The sequence below is a fragment of the Meriones unguiculatus genome, chromosome 2, assembly GCF_030254825.1.
Source record: "Meriones unguiculatus strain TT.TT164.6M chromosome 2, Bangor_MerUng_6.1, whole genome shotgun sequence".
NCBI classification, from domain to species: domain Eukaryota; kingdom Metazoa; phylum Chordata; class Mammalia; order Rodentia; family Muridae; genus Meriones; species Meriones unguiculatus.
In genome coordinates, this window is record NC_083350.1 from 169,019,562 (window position 1) to 169,035,532 (window position 15,971).

A 15,971-nucleotide genomic window follows, 5' to 3' on the forward strand; every position below is an offset into this window, starting at 1 on the left:
AAGCCAGAGTTCTCGAACCAGACTAATGACTCATTGCAATGAACATTTTCAAGTGAAGACATGTGTCCGGACATACTGTGGGATATACTGTAGGACACACTGTGACATACTACAGCTTCCACGATGAGATATTTTTATATGATTTGTTATTGTTGCAGTTTGTGTGTGTGTGTGTGTTTTCTTTGGGGGGAGGTTGTAAGAGGTTTATTTGAGGGGGATGGGAGATAAGTGGGACTGGGGTGCACGACGTGAAACTCATAAAGAATCAAAAAGTTTAACAAAAAAAAATTGATAGAAGGAAAAGCTAGATTCCAGGGGGATAGCTTAGCAGAAAAAAAGAAGTTATAAGAAAAAATAAAATATTTGTCTGCAATCAAGACGATATCTTGTTGTATTTAAATAAGAAAGTTGCTTGGTTTGATGTCTCGCACCTGTATGCTCAGCACTTGAGAGGCTAAGCCAGAAGTATGTCTGTGAGTTTGAGGCCAGCCTGGGTATTCAGTGAAAGCTCCTATTGTCAATCTAGTTTACAAAATAAGGCTCTGTCGCAACAAACCCAAACAAGCTTCCAAATGTGTTTCTCTTTCAGTTTACATAAACATGGTCTATGTTCATACTATTTCCCGAGGGAATACCTATAATCTCAAAGATTAATATCAAACCAAATAGAATTCTGAAGATTTTACATTAGCTGTTAAATCATCGTTCTGGAAATAGTTCATGCTGTATCTCCTTACCAGTTGAGTTACTTTTTAGAAACAGTCACATAGCCCACATACCACAGTGAGGCTAGATGTATACCCAAGTGCCAGGTCAGCAGACAGAGAAACATAGACCAGCAGCACTAACACCTCTGTGAAGGAGCATCTCATGTCTCTCGGGAACTTATGAATATCTAATAAAATCTCATAGTCAGAGGAAGAGAATGTCTAATATTGTTTTTGCGTGTGTATGTGATCATAAACTTGAAAGTCATTGAACATAACAATCTCTAAACTACCTGATGACCCACCTTTGGCATAAAACGATAAAGTTTGATAGTACCTAGAACACCTAAGGAGTTCTGTGTGTGTGTGTTTGTGTGTGTGTGTGTGTGTGTGTGTGTGTGTGTGTGTGTGTGGCACAAGCAGGAAGTTGAGAGATCATATTTCCAACCACATCCATTCAGAAAACAGAGAAAGGAAACTGGAAGAAAGGCCAAAAACTCTTACAGGTTCCATAACCTCCTCAAACATCACCAAACAAGGACCATTGTTCAAGTATCTGAGCCTATGGGAACATTTCTCATTGAAACCACCACACAGGAAGATAAAGAAAAAAATATATATAGTAGGATGCCAGAATCAGGGTAAAAATATTGTGAATTTGTGGAACTGTTGCTGGTGTTAATTGCATTTGTTAGTTACAATGCACCCATAGACAATCACATACATCAAGATTGTGGGTTCCTGCTGACAGTCGGTATAATTGTCAGATGTCCTGTGCAATGGCTCGGGAAATTTTTTAAAATTTAAAAGTATTGTATTTTCTTCACATATATACAATATAATAAATATATATCACAATATAATAGAAATATGTTTATATGAATATATAGAATATATTCACAATATAACAAATTCTCATTTACATATGAGGTCTTATAGGTGGCTTAGGAAAATATACAGTGATGTAGTTAACAGCGGATAAGAAGTAACTACACATTAATTTGAATTCATATCTTAGAGTAAATATAAGAGGTAGTTACAAGTACACACTATTGGAAAATAACTTTCAAAGAGCTTCCATCAGTATGGTAATTACAGAGCTTCACAGTGGCTGATCAGGTTATTAAAATCATTAATAAATTACTCTTTGTTCTCAAAAGGATCAACTGGTTTTTTTTTTTAAGTTGACCAGAAGAAGGTCTTTATCATCCTGAATGAAGGCCCATAGTTCTCCAAGTACTTATGAAAATTTTCACTAGTCCTAAGTAGTCAGAGGAAAGTAACAGATCCAAAATGCCAATAGCCAGATTTGGTCCACGTGCACTAACCTAAGGAACAAGGACTACAGTACATGCTGAGCCCTTGCCTCATCAGAGCCAGGACAGAGACGTGAGGATGCTGGCTTCTCGGGGTTATTGATTTTGTGACTGTGCATCTTTTCTTTGGACCAGGAATAGAGCTGAATAAAACTCACACTTAGAACATACTTCTGAGAAACATGAACTAATTTAGATAGAAAGCTAGCAGACGCCGAATCAGTGCTCCCCCGTCACGAAAAGCACATTAGCTATTGTTAGCTGTTATTATTTTACTCGCGGTTTTATTTTGTTACAGTGAGAATAATGATTTAGGTGGAAAGAACAACTAGGATTGTGTGAAGGTAACAAAACATTGTAAATACTGTAAGTAAAAAGCTATATAGGATCACAGACACAGGCAGAGCAGCCTGCACGAGCCTCAAAAATAGCAGAAAGCAGTGCATCAGGGAGCAAGTAGAGTACAAGAGAAACTTGGCCACCTAAAGGTGACAAAGTTCTGTTCCTAAGGGTTTGTATCGTTCAGCTCAAGCAGGAGCACCTTGGAGAAGATGCTGATTAGCCTCTTTAATCAAATTCCCATCCCTTAGCTAGGGAAGGTCAAGGTGGTTTATTAATAGCTCTATTAATCTTGCACACCGTGAAGAAGTACTGATTTCCAAAATAGAATGTGTTTTTCAAACAAAAATAAATTAAGGCCAAACAGTATACTGAATGCCCAAGAAAACAGGAGTCATGTTATGTTCGGATCTATTCCTATAACTTTTTAGAGTCCACAAACTGTTTTCTGGAGGCACACACCAACTTCCTCGACAGGCTGTGGTGGAAGCCGGATGATGAAAGACCTCTTTGGAAGGCTGTTTGCAGTCTTGCAGAGTAAGCAAGGAGATACCACTGATGTGTACTTAGCATGAGATTATAAGCTCAGATTTGTGTCTTTGTATTTATTTGTTTAACCACTAATGGAAGAGTGTGGGATGGGTTAAAGTGGCCACAGGAAGAGGGAAACAGCAAAAACAGTTGGCAGCAATATTATTTCAGAAAAAGTTACAAAACTTAAGACACGAGGAATATAACTAGGTAAAAGAAGAGATTGCACAATTAGACTCCCTTACCCCGTGTATGGACAGCTTTGAAGCTTAAACAAACTCCTATGACTCGAAGTTGTTTATCTTCCATTGGAGGGAAGGGCACCATTTCACAGTGTCTGAAGACATTTTCAGTTATCACATCGTATTGGTGACAGTTCTGCAAGCATCAGGTGATTAAACCCAAAGATGCTTCTAATTATCACAAAGTACCAAAGACAGTGATTCAAAAATCATTCTGCCCAAACAGCAATCATAAGGAAAACAAACAAAAAACTCCATTTAACTTAAGATTCAGTAGACCATCTTTGTGGTTTGGCCTTTCCTGGGATTTTACTAAACTGGCCCAGTCTCCATTGAATGCAATTCACTGGTTCAACTATTTGTAGCCACCTGGCTCTGAATCTATTATGACTAAGCTGGCACACCTTGCCATTCCCTGTGGCCTTTTGTCTTCTGGTGGGCTAAGCAGGAGTTATTAACTTGGTAGAGGTAGGGCTGTAAAAGAACAGCATGAAACATGCAAATTCTCTGTAGCCTACCTTACAAGCCACATGCTGCCATAGCAATATCACTCTGTGAGCTAAGTCAAGCCCTGAAGTCAGCCCAGATTTGAAGAGTGGAGAAATTGATTAAACTTTTTGATGCAAGACTAATCAAACTGTGATCATTTTTTGTTATCTACCACAGAAACAAATTCTTGAAGTAAAAAGATACAGAATCAAGTACTAGATAAGAACTGAGAGAGAGAGGGAGGAAAGAGAGAAATATGATGCTAAAACAATACTGAACAAGCCAACAGTTGTAATCATATATGCATTGTTAGAAAAATCTGTTATGTATGTAGAATGGACTACTATTTGTCTATTAAAAACAATGGAATTCTGACATTTACAGCATCATTGAAGGGCCTAGGTGGTATTATGTTCTTCAGGCTTCCTTTGTTTACAACTTAGGGGGAAAAGATTCTATTTCATCTTATAATTCCAAGTCACAGTTGATCATTGAGAGAATGAAGGCAAGAACTCAGGAAAGGATTGCTTCATATTCCAAACAACCTTACTTATAGCCATAGATCTCATTCCTAGCCAAGGAAGTACAGAAAAAAACCATGTTTGATGGCCCAGAATCACCAATCCAGAAAACAATAGTCACTTCTACATCAATTAAGGTAACCAAGGAATGTCTCATAAAAATATCCATAATCAAAACTGATAGACAGATACTCAGTTGAAACTCAGTTGTTGTTTTTTTCAGGTGATTCTAGGCTGTGTCAAGATAGTATGAACTTGGACATATGTTAAATGAGCTGAATATACCAAGCACCAAAAAACAGACACTACATAGTTTCACTTACAAGTGGAAGGTAAAAAGCTGACATTAGTGATAGTGAGTCTAACAGTACAGACATGGGTCCCTCCCCAGATTTAGAGAACAGGCATCTTGGATCACGGTGCCAGGGATTTGAAGATTTATGAAGTGTGTTTGTAAGCTAGGATCTTCAATCTTAAGAAATTTTGGCTTAAACATGAATCAGTGCAGGTGGGAGAACTTGTTACATTTCTTCCACCTGAAATTTTGACAAGTGGTGAGGGTTATGCAAATGTGTTCCAATTTATTAATTTTATGCTGAATGTGAAAGTAAAGGTGGCTACCACACATGGTTGGGATTATAAATGGCGTTTGTAATTATTTCACACATTTCTTGAATCATTTCTCTGTGGAAAGCATTGGTGTAAGTGATGGAGAAATACAAATGGGCAAGAGAGCCTGGCTGGCAAGGGATTTATGGAGCATAGTGAAGACAAAGTGTCCACATAGCATCGGGGTAGAAATGTTGGCTCTGAACACAGAACTGAGAGAAGAGCTGTAAGCTGCAATGAATGTCTTCTCAGCATTCATATGAGCATGCATGGAATGTATGGCATAATATATAGATCTAAGACTAAGCTCAGTGAGTTCCCACGCACGTACACACCTCTTAGAACCATTATGTGATCACCTGGAAGATGTTCTTGGCACTAGTGGCTCTGACCTCTATTACAGTGCATTTTGGGGGTTGATTTCTTTTAACTGCATGTAAATTCATTCAATTATGCAGTATGTATTTATTTCAACTGGATTCTCAGTCTGGATTGTTCAAAAATATTTTATTGGCTCTATCCCATATTGTAGCTCCTTCTTTATTGCTCTAAAGCCATCCATTGCATGACAGTGTAAACGCTGATGGCCCATAGGCTAAGAATTAGACACACATTAGACGATTTCCATCATGGCTCCTTGTATCCGTGAAGCTGGAGGACACACCGCACTGGAAATCTTACAGAGCTTCCTACTTGAAAAATCATTTTAGGTCTCCTGAACTTGATTTGATTAAAAAGAGACATAGCCCAGGACAATAAATACATACCTAGATAGATAGAAAGATAGATAGATAGATAGATAGATAGATAGATAGATAGATAGATAGATAGATAGATATAGATAGATAGATAGAACAGAAAAATCTGAGATTTTCGAAGATTCACCTAAAAAGAGATCACCTCAGTTTTAGACTGTCTGCTCAAACTTAATGGCCTCTGGCAATTTCGCAAGAGAGGAATTCTCTGGAAAGCTCTGGTAGGTGAACTCTATGAGCTGGATTTGGGGGAGGGGTTGTTTTATTTTGCTCTGTTTCTTTGCTCTAAACCAGGAGGCCCATAAAATTTAAGGGAAGAGTTGTCAGCTGCCAATTTGGTTCTGAGGTAATGCTGTACCATGAAGCTCTCCAAGGGTCAATATAAGATTGTATTTAACTAACATTTAAAGCTGTTATTTCAATCATTCATGCAGAGATTTTAAAGTTTAGTAATTTAAAATTCTCTATAAGTAACACAAAAATTTTTAATTACATTTTCTCCCAACAAAACCAAATTCAAAATTGAACTCATTTCTTAAGAGGAAAATAATCCTGGAGCTAAAAGGGCCTTACAGGTTAAAGAATAAGTTAAATAAAAACAAATAAGGGAAATCTGAAACTGTAGAGACACGGAAGGCAAAGCCGACAGGTATCCAAAAATAGATTTGACACGGCAAGCTTTGATTAAACTGTAGACAATTGTATTCTTCCTCTATTTGTCTTTCACACTATCATTGCTGGTGTGGTTATTCAAGTGGGACTCAGGTTTTTATGTGTGCAACCATTTTCACTTACATTAAATTTTCAAATTAGGAAGAGTGACTACAGTATAACAATTATATCAATTGTGCTGGTCTTGTATGCTAACAAATAATTATAAATGTGTTGCCCTATTTTTAAAAAAATGATTAAAATCATGAAATTTACAGGTAAATGGTGGGAACTAGAAAGGATCATCCTGAGTGAGCTATCCCAGAAGCAGAAAGATACACACGGTATATACTCACTCATATAGACATATAATATAGGATAAGCCTACTAAAATCTGTATATCTAAAGAAACTAATCAAGAGGGAGGTCCCTGAATAAAATGCTCAATCCCCATCCTGAAAGGAAAAGAGGATGGACATCAGAAGAAGAAGAAAACAGGAAACAAGTTAGGAACCTGCCACAGAGGGCCTCTGAAAGGTTCTGCCCTACAGACTATCAAAGCAGATGATGAGACTTATGGCCAACTGTTGGGCAGAGTGAATGGAATCTTATAAAAGAAGTGGGAAATAGTAAGATCTGGAGAGGACAGGAACTCCACAAGGAGAGCAACAGAACCAGAAAATTTGAACACAAGGGTCTTTCCAGAGACTCATACTCCAACCAAGTACCAGGCATGGAGATAACCTACTACCCCTGCACAGATGTAGCCCATGGCAGTTCAGTATCCAAGTGGGTTACATAGTAATGGGAAGAGGGACTGCCTCTGACATAAGCTGATTGGCCTGCTCTTTGATCACCTCCCCCTAAAGGGGGAGCAGCCTTACCAGGCCACAGAAGATGACAATTCAGCCACTCCTAATGAGATTTGATAGACTAAGATCAGAAGGAAAAAGAGGGGGACCTCCCATGTCAGTGGACTTGGGGAGGGGCATGCGTAAAGAAGGGGGAGGGAAGGTGGGATTAGGAGGGGAGGAGGGAGGGATTTATGGGGTGATACAAAGTGAATAAAGTGTAACTAATAAAAGTAAGAAAAAAAAGAAAAAGAAATAACAATTTCAGGGAAAATTTTTGCCAGTTCCTTTTGATAGAGGTATTTTTCCCAAGCCAAACTGCATCCAGTTTTTTTGAAGATACTTTTAACAAATAGCCATGGAATTTCAGGCAAGACATGGACAACCAGTCATTAATACAAGGACTTCCAAACTTCATTCTCAAAGGGACCACTAAGATCAGAGATCCACTATAAATGCAATGAAATCTTCCTTTGCTGCTTTGACACAGAGTTCAGAATGAGGGGTGTCATTTCACATTAAGGGTGTTAACAGCTTTTCACAAACTGAGCCTGACTTTCGGTGAATAAAATGAAAATGGCAGAATTATCACTCTGAAGAGCCACTCCCTTTTAGAGGGATGCTCAATGATGTCACTGCAAAGTCTTGATTGCTCAAAAGACTGGTAAGACCAAATTTAGGCAGCCAGGTCCCAATAGGTCTCTGGTTTTAAGGGAGTCAAGTTCCTAGCAGAGGAGGAAGAGGACATTACAATGAACTTAAAGTTTTCACATACCCCAAGGCATTTTGCGCCATGGTAGCCACATGTGTCAACACCAAGACATCTCTCCTGGGAGCCAAGAAGATTCTTTCAAAATCAGCAGGGAAAGGTGTTTTCCCCTCATAAAGCCAGCTGAGAGGAAATTTTGCTTGTGACATACGAGCCTCCCCCTCCCCCAATGAAGTGTTCTGTGTGCTAACAACATCGCTTTCAAAAAGTAAAACAAAACTCTTCATTTTTAAAAACTTGATTTAAAAAATAGTATTTCAATCTGTATAGTCACCAGAAGACACAGTTACCAATATTATGCACACACAGCACTTGGCTTTTCTAACACTTTCAGCTTTCTGTGCCTGGTCCATTTTGGAATCTTCATATTCAGCTGGATTATTCACACCCTTCAACATCAGCTTTTCCCCTTTCCCCCTGGGGTACCATCTCTCCCTTCTTCACAGAGGCTATCTTAGGCTTGGGCTCTGGGTTTGGAAGAGCAGATTTAGTAGACAACTTGGAGAAATTCTCTGTGACTCATCCTTCGCTTTAGCTTTATTGCCTTTAGTATCCTCTTCATCTTTTTTTACTCTTGGCCTTGAAGGTGTGGAGATGCAGGCTCTGAATTCAAGGATTCAACGACATGAGCCTTTGGTCTGTGCTGAAGTTGTTCTCCCTGCTTCTTCCTAGATAGAGGGTTTAAGACCATGACCCAAAGTGACAAGAGGCTGGACACTCCAAATCAAGACTGAGGTCATATCCTCAATTTCTACCACAAGTGGGGAGTGCTTCATCATACCAGATTCTTTCCTTATGTTGAATTATTTCTATTAGGAATGTGTTCTGTTCTTAGAGAGAAAATACTGTAAATCAAAAATGGACAGGGAAAGTTGGTTGGATAGGAAAAAAAAGAATAGAAGAATGTTATGTTAGTTACTTTCTTCATTGATAAGACAGAACACAAGAACAGAAACATTGGGTTGGAGAGCTAACTCAGCAATTTAGGTCACTTTCTTGCTCTCTTTGCCATGACTGACTATATGATATATGTTGGAAGCTATGAGCCAACATAAGCCTTCCTTCTCTAATTTTTATCTGACAGATATTTTTTCATTCAGTGAGAAAACTAAGTAGCATAGTAGGATAACTATGGTTGAGAAAAACCAATTCGTATTTCCAAAAGCAAGTACAAACTGGGCATGCTGGCACATGATTTTAATCCCAGCACTTGAGAAGCCAAGGCAGCTGGATCTCTGCAAGTTCCAGGCCAGTCTGGTCAACATACCTGGTTCCAGACCAGCCAGGGCTACCTAGTGAGACTCTATCTAAAACAAAACAACAACAAAAACTAAATAGAGACAGTTTTGAGCGTTCTCAACAAAAATAATATTTAAGATAATAGATATACCAGTTACTCTGATCTAATCGTTAGACTCTGTATATAATCATTGAAATATCACAGTATACCACATAAATATGTACACTTACTACGTGTCAATTAAAAGTAAAAAAAAAAAAAATGGCTAAGGGATAGCTCAATTATATAAAGTACTTGCTGAACAAACATGAGGACCTTTGTTCAATCTCATGTTTAAAAAAAAAAAAGCCAAATGTAATGACACACACCTGTCATCCTCGTTATCCCAGAGTTGGGTACACTTCTGTATCCCAGAAACAAGAGATCCTTCAGGCTTGCTACCAGCCAGTCCAGCCAAATGGGTAAGTTTCAGGTTCAAGAAGAGCTCCTTTCTCAAAAGAAAAACTAAGAAGAAGAAACAGAGGGGTTGAAGAAGATACCCAAAGTCAGCCTCTGGCTTTCACACGCACATACCTCCACGCATACAGGTGTCCATGTACATGCATCTGCACACACGCATACAGGCATGTGCATGCAAAATAAATAATTTAATTTAAATTTACTTAAATATTATTTTAACCAGTGAGACACAGCTAACTGAATACTGGTTTTATCCACCTACCTCCTCACATGGCTCCCAGATTCTGCTTATGCAGAATCCAAATCCAAATCCAAATACCTCTTTCCAGTTCTCTGCATGAAGATTTTTTTTTTCAGTCAAAAACTAATCAAGATGATAATCCTGTGGCTAGTCCTGCGTCCACTCTGGTAGAATTTACCATGACAATGTCTCCCCAAGCATGGTTGGCTACCATAAAAAGCCAAAATGTTACGCTCAGGATGCGAGGCTAAGCACTGCACTCAGGGTCAGCCGCTTTGGACCCAGAGAAGAGCATGTCTGATTGCATGCGGGTTGATGCCCCAGGTCCCGCCTCTGAGAAAAAGGTATCAGACGGGTCTGATGCTCTTTGGGTGGATAACACCTAAATGAACATCAGTACAAAGTCCCAATTTATTTCTAATATCAGAGATCAGACCTCTACTCTTGCTTGATGCGTCTAAAACAAAAAGGGGGAACTGTAGAGAGCTGCGTAATGCCGCGCCTGAAAGATGGAGCTGGTTTCTGCCTTCCACCTTCCCGATGGTGAGTGCTCTCTGTCACAAACAACTCCACATTTGGCTAAGGCTGAGGATCTGGCTTGCTTCCATGTGTGTGGACCTATCTGCATTGCCCACGTGGCATGCTGAGGTTGGCTACCCAGAGGCTATTTAAAGTGGGCTGGCTTTCCCCAGGGTCAGATGATTGTTCAAGGTTCCTGAATAAACTGCATTGAAAAAAAAAAAAAAAAAACTAATCAAGAGATCTTACAAAATACCCATTTTCAAGAAAAGTTCTTTTTAATGAAGCAAGTTGGGTCTTCAACATCTTGTGACCTGTTTGGAGGGTAAGGCAAGAGAAGCAGGCTGCTCCTACATCCTTGACTGAAGAATGGTCCTTCTTTAATGGGGAAGGTCATTGTCTTCATCTGAGTGAGCAGCTCCGGAAAGGGTGCTCATGGAGCAATGAGGAATGACAGGGACATCAGCCTGGCCAACCAGTTTAGCTGACTCAAACCTGCCAATCGACGGGGATTCAGATCTTGCAGCCAGATCACACTTATCTCTGAGCCTTCAACTTCCGAGGCAGGTAGAATGAGAGTCTACCCAAAATGTAATGTTTTCCCCAAATATGGAAATGTCCCACCAATGTGCTGAGAATAAGGATAAGAGGAATGTAATGAAAGTTTTGATTGTGCTGTGTGGATATGTTTTTGTTACAGTCCCAAGTGTGGGGTTCAGGAATGCTTTGTCCATAGCAGATAGTGACTCATGAGAGAGTGTGTGATCCTTAACAGCACACTGCCTTGTGCAGAGAGCATGAGTTTTGCCAGCTGAAAAACATTCTTATGTGGACACTGAGAAGGTATAAAAAGGAGCCCACAGAAAGAGAAAGAAGAGTTTGCTTCACTTTGTTCATATAGAGAAAAGCTCCGGAGAACTCTTCATGCTGCTTCTGCTGAACCCTGCTGCTGCTGCTGCTGCTGCTGCTGCTGCTGCTGCTGCTGCTGCTGCTGCTAGTTCTGCCCCCGCTGCAGCAGAGGACTGTTGCTGCTGTTTTCTGTTTGCTGTTGCTGTTTGTTGTTTGACTGAACTGCTGGTACTGGGCAGGCTTACCTTTACCAGGCCACAGAGGAAGACAATGCAGCCAGTCCTGATGAGGCCTGATAGGCTAGGGTCAGATAGAAAAGGAGGATGATCTCACCTATCAGTGGCCTGGGGGAGGGACATGGGTGGAGAAGAAGAAGGAAGGGCAGGATTGGAAGGGGGCTGCAGCTGGGATACAAAGTGAATAAATTGTAATAAAGTTTTAAAAAGCCACTCACGCCACCCCCAAAAAGAGTGGGATCGCTCCAAGGAACTACGTCTAAAGAGGTCCACATTCCCTGTCCCTATTAACCTTCTTTCTCTCCTACCTAAATGTTGATGGGTTGGAAGGGAGGTAGAGGTAGGTTAAAAAAATCAAAGCCTACAGAGGAGGAAGCAAGGGAAGGGGGATGGATGGAGGTAGAAAAGAAAGAAGCACATGGCTTCCAGTGGCTCCTGTGGGAAGGACGCATTCTGGAAAGAAAGGATCTCGCCACTGACATGTGAGTTCCCTGGAGGGTGGTGATGTGTTCCAATGCTCTGCTCTGTGTATACTTCAGGAAGTATACACAGGCCTTCTCTTCAGCCGGTCTATTTCTCTGGGAGTGAGGGCAGGAGAAGGTAATTACCCCCTTTCAGCTTCTACCTGCCAGTTAGTTGTGATATACTGGATGTGGGTGACAGTGGGGGAATTCAAAAGTTTCCAGTTGCACCCTTGGGAAATTAAGTTTATATATATATATATATATATGTATATATATATATATATATATATATATATATATATATATATTTGGCAGAGATATTTTGGAGTTTTTCTGCATCGTTGGTACTTGATGTTGTATGTATGAAGAAAATTAACTAAGGAGAGTAGGTGTGAAGTGAGAAGAAAAGCAAGCCAAAGGCAGACTCCTAGAAAAAAAATGTTAAAATTTAGTCAGCTAGTGGAGGAAAAGGCCCTTGATATACTGACTAGAAATTTAAAATAGAGTACTGTCTAGAAAATAAAATATTGTGGATAGCTAACTAGAAAGTGGTTCAGAAATGTTCAACTCCATTTGCAGAAAATAAGTGAGGGACACAAGAATAATACTATAGTGCATTTGTTGCTTACCTTTAAAGAAGGATAAAGGGCTGTAGGGTTTGGTAGTGAGGATTTCATACACCATTAAGAGACATCGTGAGATAAACTAGCCATAATAGTGATAGGAGTGAGGATGCACTTATCCAATCAAAAAAAAAAAAAAAAAAAAAGAGGACAAGAATCAAAGTCAGAAGAGGAGGCTAGAAATGGGGAGCACTTTCGCTGAGGATTGATGAGCAGAAGAAAATCATGAAGCAGAGATCCGGTTAGAAAGGGTATCCCGAGAATGGGAATGGAAGAAAAGAGCTTCAGAGACTTTAAGAAAAAATCAGTCCAACCAGAAAGACCAAAAGCCCTGATCTTTCTATCTCTGACTTCTGACTTAAAAAAGAATCTCTATCTCTACTATATTGTTTTCGTGGGGTATTCACCAGATAAGACAGTTCTCCTATGGGTTTAAGCCAATTGAAAGTCTTTACTTGCAGGCTGTGGACTGTGCTTGTGTTAGGGATCCCAGTGTAGTCCTGAGCCTTTCTCAGGCTAAGCTTTTTAGGGTTGACATACTTCAGTTAACAAGAATAATTAACCAGAAGCAGAACTACAGAAACCAGAAAGCAGGTTAGTGCATTTAAACACTTTCCCAGAACTATGGACTTTGATGGATTAGGCCTTTGTTTTTGTTTTGGCAGGTGATGTAGTGTACGTACTTGCTGAGTTTTTTACAGCCTGAGAGGCACTTCCATCCTGGAGTCAGTTGCGCTAAGGTCTGGGAGCCTACTAAAATCTGGGGACCTGTTACATTTCCCTCTATATTAGTGTATGAATCCAATCAAGGACTCTTCTGCTCTAAAGAGGTATAGTTGATCCAAAGGAGCATTAAATTTACTGAACTGATACATAACTGGCCATATAGTGTAAGATGCGGAGATCAACATTAATGTGATCAGAATAAAAACCAAAGGCCCAGTCAGTACTAAGAACAGAATGGTTAACCAGGAGGACCAAGATAACAGAGACTATTATCAATTATCTGATGTATGTCTTTGTCCCTTTCTCTTTTTGAGTTTTTTTTTCCAAACATGACATATTTTAAAAAATTATTCCTGATCAATTAACATAGAGCCAATATGTTTTTACAAAGCCAGACATAGTTTGTTTGTTTTTTTTTGGGGGGGGGTATTTTTGTTTTATCTCATGAAAAGTGAGTCTAAGTCTTTTCAATTATGTAAGATCATTTCTGCAAGGGAATTTAACTGCTATTTGAACACCTCTCGGCCCTGATCAACCTGTCTACTTAGTGTGGAAAGTATCAGAAGAGTTATATTTAGCCAAACCATTGGTACATGCCCACCAGTTAAGCTCAGGGGCTCAGTAACATTGCTGTTATCCAGTTGAACCAACCCAAAGGCAGAATAGCGGGATTCAGAATAAGCAGAAGTACCTAGATTAAAGGATTTGGCTACTAGATAAGGTTTAGCCCCTTATAAGTATCTAGTACAGTGGTTGGGTATCTAAGCAGAACCATCAGTCCTGGTTGGTTTACGGTTGGGAATGATTAACTCTATCCCCATGGTCTCTTCCCATGACATAGAATCTTATTCCCAAAGTTTTTATTGTTTCCCAAGGGCCAGAAACTTTTTAAAGGAAATTTTCAAAAAGCCTCAGTTTTATAACATCAATTTTTGCAACGGAAAATCCCTTGTTTCTGGGAACAAGAGAGGCCAGCTACAGGGCATGCATACACTTGTGAACTCTGCATTCCTGTCTCAAAAGATAAATTCCTATATCTTTCATTTTCTCCACACAACCAGACACTTACAATGGGCATCAGCAGGTAAAGGTCAGATGGAATATGTGTCTGGTCTGTAGTCACACTGGCTAATACCTTCCCAGTACCTGCCTTCCTGAGTTTCTAGTTCAGGCCTGGAGCAGTGGGGGGTTGGTCCTTAGTGCAAAGCACGTGACTCTGGAAGAGTCTAGTAGAACGGCATGGAGTGGAAGGGCCTCGGGCCCAGGGAAACCCTAATTACAAAGGATCCACAGTCCCGAGACAGTCCATTTGGCCGCAGTGTCTATGGCTTCCTTTTTCTTGACCTATACGTAGTGCATCTATGGTGTAATGCCATTTGCCTTCACAGCCATAGAGTGGAGAATGTCACCTCGTAGAGTCCTTCCCAGATTAGTGCCAGCACCCCTCTGGATACCTGCTTGACCCAGATGGTATCCCTGAACTCAAACAAGAAGAAGCTGGTGGTGGACTCGGAGGTCCTGGGTCTCTCAGATAGTTCCATGAATCACCTGTACAGAAAACTGTAGGGCCCAGAGTGACTTGAGATAGGAATTGTTAGAGAGTTTTACCACCTGCTTGTCTCTGAGCCTGGGAAGCAGTAGGAGAGGACTTCCAAACTTAATCCCATAGGAGGTAAAGCCCTCCCTATAATGGGTGCAGTGGGTCAAAGCAAGAAATAAGACAGGAGCTCTATCCATCCTTCTCTGGACTCTGATGAAAGTTTTGTTAGAGTTTCTTTTAATGCCCAGTTTAGTCTTTTTACCTGGCCAGAACTCTGAGGTCTACATGCAAAATAAAGTTTTCAGTTTATATCTAAAGCTTTAGCTATTAGTTGAGAGGTTTGGGCTGTGAGAGCCAGACCACTGTCAGAACCCAATGCTAGGGGGAGCCCAAATCAGGATGCAGTTCCTGGAGGAGAGCTTTTGCTACTATTTGAGCAGTTCCAGTCTGCGGAAGGAATGCTTTCACCCACCTGGAAAAGGCATCCATAAAAACTAACAAATACTTTTATCCTCTCTCCACAGGCCGGATCTTGGTGAAGAGTTTTCCCAGAGTTCACCTGAGCGTTGGTCTCACATTTCAACCACTTCCTGGGTAAGGGCTCTCTGTTTTGGATTCACGTGAGCACAACCCTGGCGTCTGACTGAGGCATGCCGCACTAGGCTTTCTAGTTTAGGAACAACACAACTTGGTGTGAGAAACTCAGAAAGTTCTGTGGATCCCATGTGAGTAGCCTGGCTGAGCCAGCTGTTCCTGGGAGAATGGTCTTTCCTTCTGCTGTCCTCCATCAACTGTGGGGCTGAGCTGCCCGTTTCTTCTCTATCACGCCATCTCAGGCAGCGCTGGTTCAGGGTAGGACATCAGAACACCTATAGGCCCCGCTGGTCTTGGGGTTGTTTGTCTGCCAAACAGGTCAGCATCCAGGCAGGGGAGGACAGCAGGGGAAGCCAAATAGCCTCAAGGAGGGTCAAGATTTTTTTTTCTTATTGTTATTCTTTTTACAGTGGTTAGAAACCCACCTTCTCTATAGCTCTTAGAGTGAACATGCCCAGTTGTAAAAGTACACTGACTGACTGACTGACTGTATACATGGTAGTAGACCTTCCTTTTCCCTATCTGAGAGCTTAGGTCACATCAACCAGTTCTGTTCTTTGGGCCGAGCTACCTGGAGTGGCCCAAATTGTTTCAGCTAAAATACTTCAGCTCTGATATATCTTGTTCCATATTTTATGTTGTGACAGTCATAGACAAATACCTGCATCATCAGGCAAAAGGGTAGCCTAATTGATGGTGG

At 40.5% G+C, this 15,971-nt stretch overlaps 1 non-coding gene across 1 annotated transcript; it reads left to right on the forward strand.

Annotated features, from left to right (window-relative positions):
• The first annotated feature begins 1,367 nt into the window (after positions 1-1,367).
• Positions 1,368-1,501, forward strand: LOC132652667 (small Cajal body-specific RNA 14). The gene has a single exon (XR_009590245.1). It is a non-coding gene; the product is annotated as a small Cajal body-specific RNA 14 (non-coding RNA).
• The last annotated feature ends 14,470 nt before the right edge of the window (positions 1,502-15,971 follow it).